This window comes from Pteropus vampyrus, unplaced genomic scaffold (assembly GCF_000151845.1).
Source record: "Pteropus vampyrus isolate Shadow unplaced genomic scaffold, Pvam_2.0 Scaffold149, whole genome shotgun sequence".
Taxonomy (NCBI): Eukaryota; Metazoa; Chordata; class Mammalia; order Chiroptera; family Pteropodidae; genus Pteropus; species Pteropus vampyrus.
In genome coordinates, this window is record NW_011888930.1 from 1,900,559 (window position 1) to 1,907,253 (window position 6,695).

Below are 6,695 nucleotides of genomic sequence, written 5' to 3' on the forward strand. Positions count from 1 at the left end.
AGGAAGGAAGGAAGGAAGGAAGGAAGGAAGGAAGGAAACTGTAATAAAACCAAAGAAACAAAAATTAAATTCTTCACCTAATACTTGGTTGTTGATTTAATCTTCTAATGATTAGCTAGCTTAAAATTGAAGTTCCTTGTGAATGCTCAGGGATTTATTAAAGCAATAAAACATAAATAATTAAAATTAGGACAAATGTTCTTTATAATTTGGGTAATATATTACTGTTAACAAAGGTTAAAAAAAGAAAATGATGCCTCCAAGGGGACAAAACGATGCTTTCATTTTTGAAATCCTATATTACAAGTACTTATGCAAAAGAATTAAGTTGGATGTACACATAAACAAATTAGTTTTAAAAAATCTTGGAATGCCTGTGTGAAAAATGACAAAATGAAATAAAACATCCAAGAAAATGAAGAAACACTCAGAAAAGCATCAAATTTTAAGAGATTTGGTCATTGGCTACATCTCTCATTAAGCTGTTTCTAGGAGAAGGGACTTTAGGCCAACTATATTGAAATAAATTAATTAAGATCTACTTGATCCAACAAATTGTCATGTCATCATGTCACACCAAAGGAGAAAGATTTCTTTGGTTTGTCAGACCTGCTCCAAACCTGGATCATTGAATGTCTGAACTGTGATTGTAGCATGATGTAGGTGGACTTAATGAGCGCTAAGAACTTACACTGTCATATCTAAGACCAACTTCTTATAAACTTAGTTGACTTGAATCTTCTTAGAAGAAGGTACTCCCTACTGTTTCTGCTGGGGATCCTTTCTGAAGCAGTTCTTTAATGGAATATAAAAGGCAGAGAAATGAAACAGAATATCTGGAGTTTTGCAGAAACCACAGAAATTTTGGCTGCCTGATGTTGATGAGTGAATGGGACAAGTTATGCCCAGGAAGTCTATTGCTTGGATGGAAACATTACCTGAGGTTAGCTTAAAAATGGTGATGACTGAGCTCTATGTAGATTGAGGATTTCTACAAGAAAGTCTGAATGGTATATTAGAATATCATCTAAATATATTACACACTAATTCTAATCTTTCCCAGGGCAGGAATTGATGGAATAAACTAATGAGACATCACATTACTCACAGCTTGTAGACATCGTAAAGTTTGAATTGGCTTAGTTGTATACCCAGAGGAATTTATAGATCCCACAGAGGGCCAGCTTTTTGTAGATACAGGATTCTCTAATACAGGTTAATGAACCTGTATTAGTAACTGCACTAAATCCAAGAAAGATCTCCTGGGCCAGGAGCTCTTGTTCTTTTATTTTTGACACTAGGTCCATTGCAAAATAACAGTTGTGGTGTGAGTCCCAATTTTTAGCTTCCTAATTGGAAAAGCGTCCTTGTCGTGTTCTATGTTTGGGCAACATCTAGATTAAGGGATAAAGTGGAGCTGCAATCCCAACTGGCTAGAAACAAATGCTTCAGAAGTATTCTGTCAGAAAGCACGGTAAGTACAAACAGTCCTCATTTTGCATGGCATTGTGTTAAATGGCTCCTGTGCATATCAGAATAGTTTCATTGTTTTGTATGGTTCTGCTGTACAAAACCAGAAAACCATTCTGACAGGTGTAAGTGTCCAGTAACATAATACCATGCAAAGTGGGGACCAAGTGTAGTTATTATAGGACATAGTGGGTGACAGGAAGGTGACAACATAATGTATTATTTAACTGGAATGGGTCTGAGTGTGAAAGTAGGCTCTATTAATTATCACGCTAGGACAATAGGCATAACTCAGGATTGTTCCAGGCAAAAATATGGTCACTGTGATGTTAGGTTTATAAACCTGTGAGACCAAGAACAAGTTGGAAGGAAGAGGTGATAGACAGCACTAGTGGTGCCAAGGGCTCTGTCCAGACACAGGGCATGGTCTTGAGATGATAACTTAGCCAGAGTGTCAAATAGCCATTTCCTTGACTTCTGTCATATTGTGCCTCCAAAGGCAGGTCTTGGCATGCCCTGCATTAAACTGGCGGCTCGACACTCTCAAGATTGGGAAGATGTTTAGGGTTAGTGGAGGTCAAGCCTGAGCTTGACCACTTTCCCCAGTGCTGATAGTACATGGCAGAACATCATCTGTGACAGAAAACATACAACTTCATAAGGAGTCAATTTCATTGTTAGCTGACTATAGTTGTTAAATATTCTTTCTTAGATTATGTTGATTTTAAATGTTTTTCTATATGTCCTACCCTTTTCCGTCTTATGAATTTATAAAAAAGCAAGTTTCTTTTTTTGATTCGTACTCTTATGTTATCCCATAGATAATTACTTCAAGGAAAAAAAATTCCCATTGCTTCAACCAGTCATTATATAATTTGTTTCTAGTTACTTAGGAAAACAGTATATTAGAAATATCTTGAGAAGATGCATGAAATTTTTTTGCCTTGTGTCAGAATTAACAAATAAGTAGTACAATTTGATTTCTATGTGATATAGAGCATTAACATTTTGATTCATGAGCTGTACTTATTACCGATGATAAATTTTAGTGTCCTGTTCTGTTAGCTATTATCTTTGCTTTTTCTCATTTATCACTTTTTAATCTACTTTGAGAACAGTCAGATCTGTCACTAGAATTTCAAGAAACAATTAAATAAAACTGTCTTCCAAGAAAATATACTGTCTCTGTCACTGTATTAAAAAGGTTTTGTTTTAAAAAGATTTACAATGTCCTGCATGATCCTCCCTCCCCTAATTCATCACGGCTTCAGTGTTGTTAAACTAAGCTTCAGCAGGTATATGAATTCTTTTATTCAGTCATTCTTTCCATGGATTTTTTTTTTTTTTTTTAATGAGTACACCCTATAGATGCACACTTGCCGAGTTTCCGGTAGGGAAATAAGGTTAAGTCTGGGTAAAAACAACAACAATAGTGTGTGTGTGTGTGTGTGTGTGTGTGTGTGTGTGTGTGTGTGTGTGTGTAAACCACAAAATTTTCACATTGTGATTGAGGAGCCACTGAAGAACTTGTTAAGCATTAGTAGAGGGAATAGCACACTGATAAAGGATTAAAAAACAGTATTGTTAATTTTACCTAATGTGGTCCTAACAAAAGTGTGAAGGTTTTTAAAGAAAGAAAATTCTCAAAGCTATTTGTGCTGTGAGGATGCTTTCCGGAATATATTCCCAATTTTTGAAATGAAAAATGATGTGACAAATGAAAGGAGAAAATCAATTCGGTGGCCTGGGTGTGATAGGAAGGCTCTATTCAACACATGTGTACGTAGGGAGGCCACTTCTGCCTGAGGGCCATTCTTTGAAATTCGCTACTTTGATTTCTGCTCTTTATAGCTTAGTCCCTTCTTCCAGTTTTGAATCCACGAATTTTCTATAAGCATTAGTTAGGTGTTCACAGCAGGACTCTTGGCATGTATTTAGAAGCACGGTGTAAAGGAGCCATTGTTCACAGATTTGGGTTATTTGAGGATTGAATGTTTGTAAGCTGGGGACTTGAAAAAAAACACAAATCATAGAAAAATTCCAGAGGCTGGATTTCTTGAGTACTTCTCCCCAAACACTTTAACTGTAAGCCTATCAATTTTTAAATTACTCTGGTTTTTAAGATACACATATTTAGCTCTGAGACAGTAAAGAACCTGAATTTGCCCCTAGGTCAGCAGTTGTACTCGAATAGCTGACATTAGGTGAATACCAACCAGCTAAATCACAGTGGCTCCAGACTGTTTTAAGGAGCTGTGTCTGCACAGTATATGGCCTCATGTGCAAAATAGAAGATTGCTTATACAAACAGAAGAGCACACGTGAAAATTCCTTTTTGTGTTGAGAGCTGCTTATTTTGTACAGATAATTACCAGGCCACATTCTCGCTAAACATATTCTGCTGCCTTAAATTGGGGTCTTAATTGTGAAAACTGATCCTTTGAAGAGATGAAACCCTTTGAAGGTTTCTTTCCTGACTGCAAAATTTTATGGGTTTTGTCTATAAATTGAGTTGTGCAGGATGGCTAGGCTGATGGATTCTATAGACTGAGGTCTAGTGGTGTCATATTACCCATTTTTCTACTAGAATACTGTCTCTGGCACAAAAGTCCATGGGCCATGAATGGCAGGTCTCTGCCTTTGGACATTTTCTCCATTTTGATAGTCTCTCATTGTTGGCAGCAAAGGAATTGGAAAACATGGTTATGTCTCTCAGGATAAGTTATAATATGAGGTAGTCCTAATGGTTATATGGAGATGAAGGGGTATTTAACATTAACAAGTAATTGTATTTGTGATTCTGTAAAATGCTTTGAGCACTAGGAAGAAATAGCTCTAGAAAGTCCAAGGCTTGTATTTGTCTTATATGTCATTTCCCAGAAAGAAAATGTTTGACAAGACCAATAGTAGGTCCCCAGATCTTTCAATATTTAAAGATTAAAATTTATTTGTCTTGTAGATACAGAAACCATCTACATAGACAGGTGTAGTTTGCAGAGTCATGTTTTAGAATCTTCATTTAGCCTTTATTTGGAGGGCTTCTGTGTGTATTTTCATTTATTTCCTCCTCTGCTCTGCTAGTATTGCCTTATAGAATTTAAACAGAATCCTAAAAGTGATTGTACTCACCTGGCTAGGGAAATTTAAAAAAAAAGAAAAAGAGCATGTGATCGTGTGACAAGCATGCAAGGTAGGCATGAATAGTTGTTTGCGTTTGCAGTCTAAGTCAGGCTGTTGCCATTAGATATTCTGTAACTTTGCCTCAAATATTTCCATGATGAGAACCTTCCTCATTGCCATATACCAAGCCATTTAATCTGCTGTGGTATGGCCTGGAAGCCCACATCTGTACCATGTAAAGGTGGGTCCCACTGTTATACACTATTATCATCACGTGTTATTATCATCATTAACTCTAAATGTTTTATAATTAGGTAAACAATAGTTGTTCTCTTCCCCAAACCCCTGCTCCCTACCACCACCATATAGAATTTCAAAAGGCAGCAGAGTTTTATGGAGAAGTTTAGGAATAGACAAGAAGTAAGTGGGCGTTCAATTAAACAAACCTTTCATTACTATGAAAGTGGTCTAGCTCATTTACCCTCTTATCCTGCCTTCTCCCTTCCTCTGTACAATAAACATGAATGCAGTTTGATTCTTATATTATTGTCCATTTCCTTACAAACATCACCGAATTGCAATACCATGACCTCCAGCACCTGTTGCCTGCTGCAGAGCTTGAAATAAATGTGATTTGCACCCGCAGCAAATTTCATACTTCGACCAGAGAAAGGATATGTTTTTGTGAGGCTGTTTCTGTCCTACTAGAAGTTGAAGAAGGACTGAAGAAATATTAAAGAGGTAGAAGAAAGATTGGTGTGGTGTGGGGAATGGGATGAGGCAAGTTCAACTTCCAGGTTCCTGGTTTGGGCAACTGGGGAACTGTGGTGCTGTTATCCAAAATGAGGGGAGAGGTAGAAGAGCAGGGTGAATGAAGAAGAAAATGAATTTGATTCTGAACATTTGTAGTATGAATAAAATAGCAATGCCCCTTGCAAATAAATGTTGCAGGGTTGCGATTGTTGCAGATGGACACTGAAACAATTTAATTGAGAAGTCTTTCTGGTAAAAAGTATTGCCGAAACCAACCAACAAACAAGGAATTCTTGATCGTGGCCTCTTGCGGTGGAATGCAGGTGGCTTCGCATTTTATACTCCAAGTATCCTGAGCTGCAACACCGCATCTCATCATTGGTGCATCCACTGGTTAGCATGCAGGGTGTAGGGACCCAGAGTTGGATAAGGCACTGCTCTTCACCCAGGAGTGCTCTCGATGTGGAAAGTGAGAAATACTATAATGCAGTACAGTTAGTATAATAATTGACATCTGGACTCTATACTGCCAGCTCAGAAGAAGGAATAATTACTCTGTGGACACTGAAGCTCTATTTAAACTTCAAAATCGGAGTGATGTTTGATTCAGATTGAAGATTGAGTAGGCATGGAAATTATGAGTTCTTGCAAATTATGAGTACTTACAAATTGTGAGTGGTGACATGTGGCAATGTAGTCCCATCATTTAAGGTTTTCTTAGGCCAATGATAAGGTCAAATCTGGGTAGTCAAGTGAACCATTGGAAAATGTCATTTTAAATTACACATGTATAGTTTTCTACCAATGTACCATCTAAGAAACATCCCAAATTTCACAGCTGTGAGAAATGACACAACTCTTTAACATCAAAGTAGCCAGCAGAACCCACACAGGCAGCGGATTCTGCTTGTGAAGCATGAACTTCAGACAGGCACAGATAAATGTTGGAGAAATGAACTTTCAATAATTTTAGCAATTCATCATAAGTCTCAGTTTAGTGTTTCTCAACCTCATTTTTATTATCACTCCCCTGTCAAAGAGCCTTTTTAGACTTTTTCCCTAATTGCCTTTCCTTCTCCCCATGAAATTTAAATACCACAGATATATGTTATGTTTATACTCAACCACAAATGATTGTAATATCTAAGAATTTTTCACCCTGCAAGAGCGAATTTTTGCCCCATTGGGATTCTTATTGTTCCGCTGCTTATGTATGATTTAGATGAAGATGTTAACATAAAAATTTGTCTCCTAGATTGCTTGGAACCCAACATTATTTAAAAAGGGGTCTATATTTTGTTTTGTTTACATGCTTCAAACATATAAATCTCAAGACATACATTGACTAATAT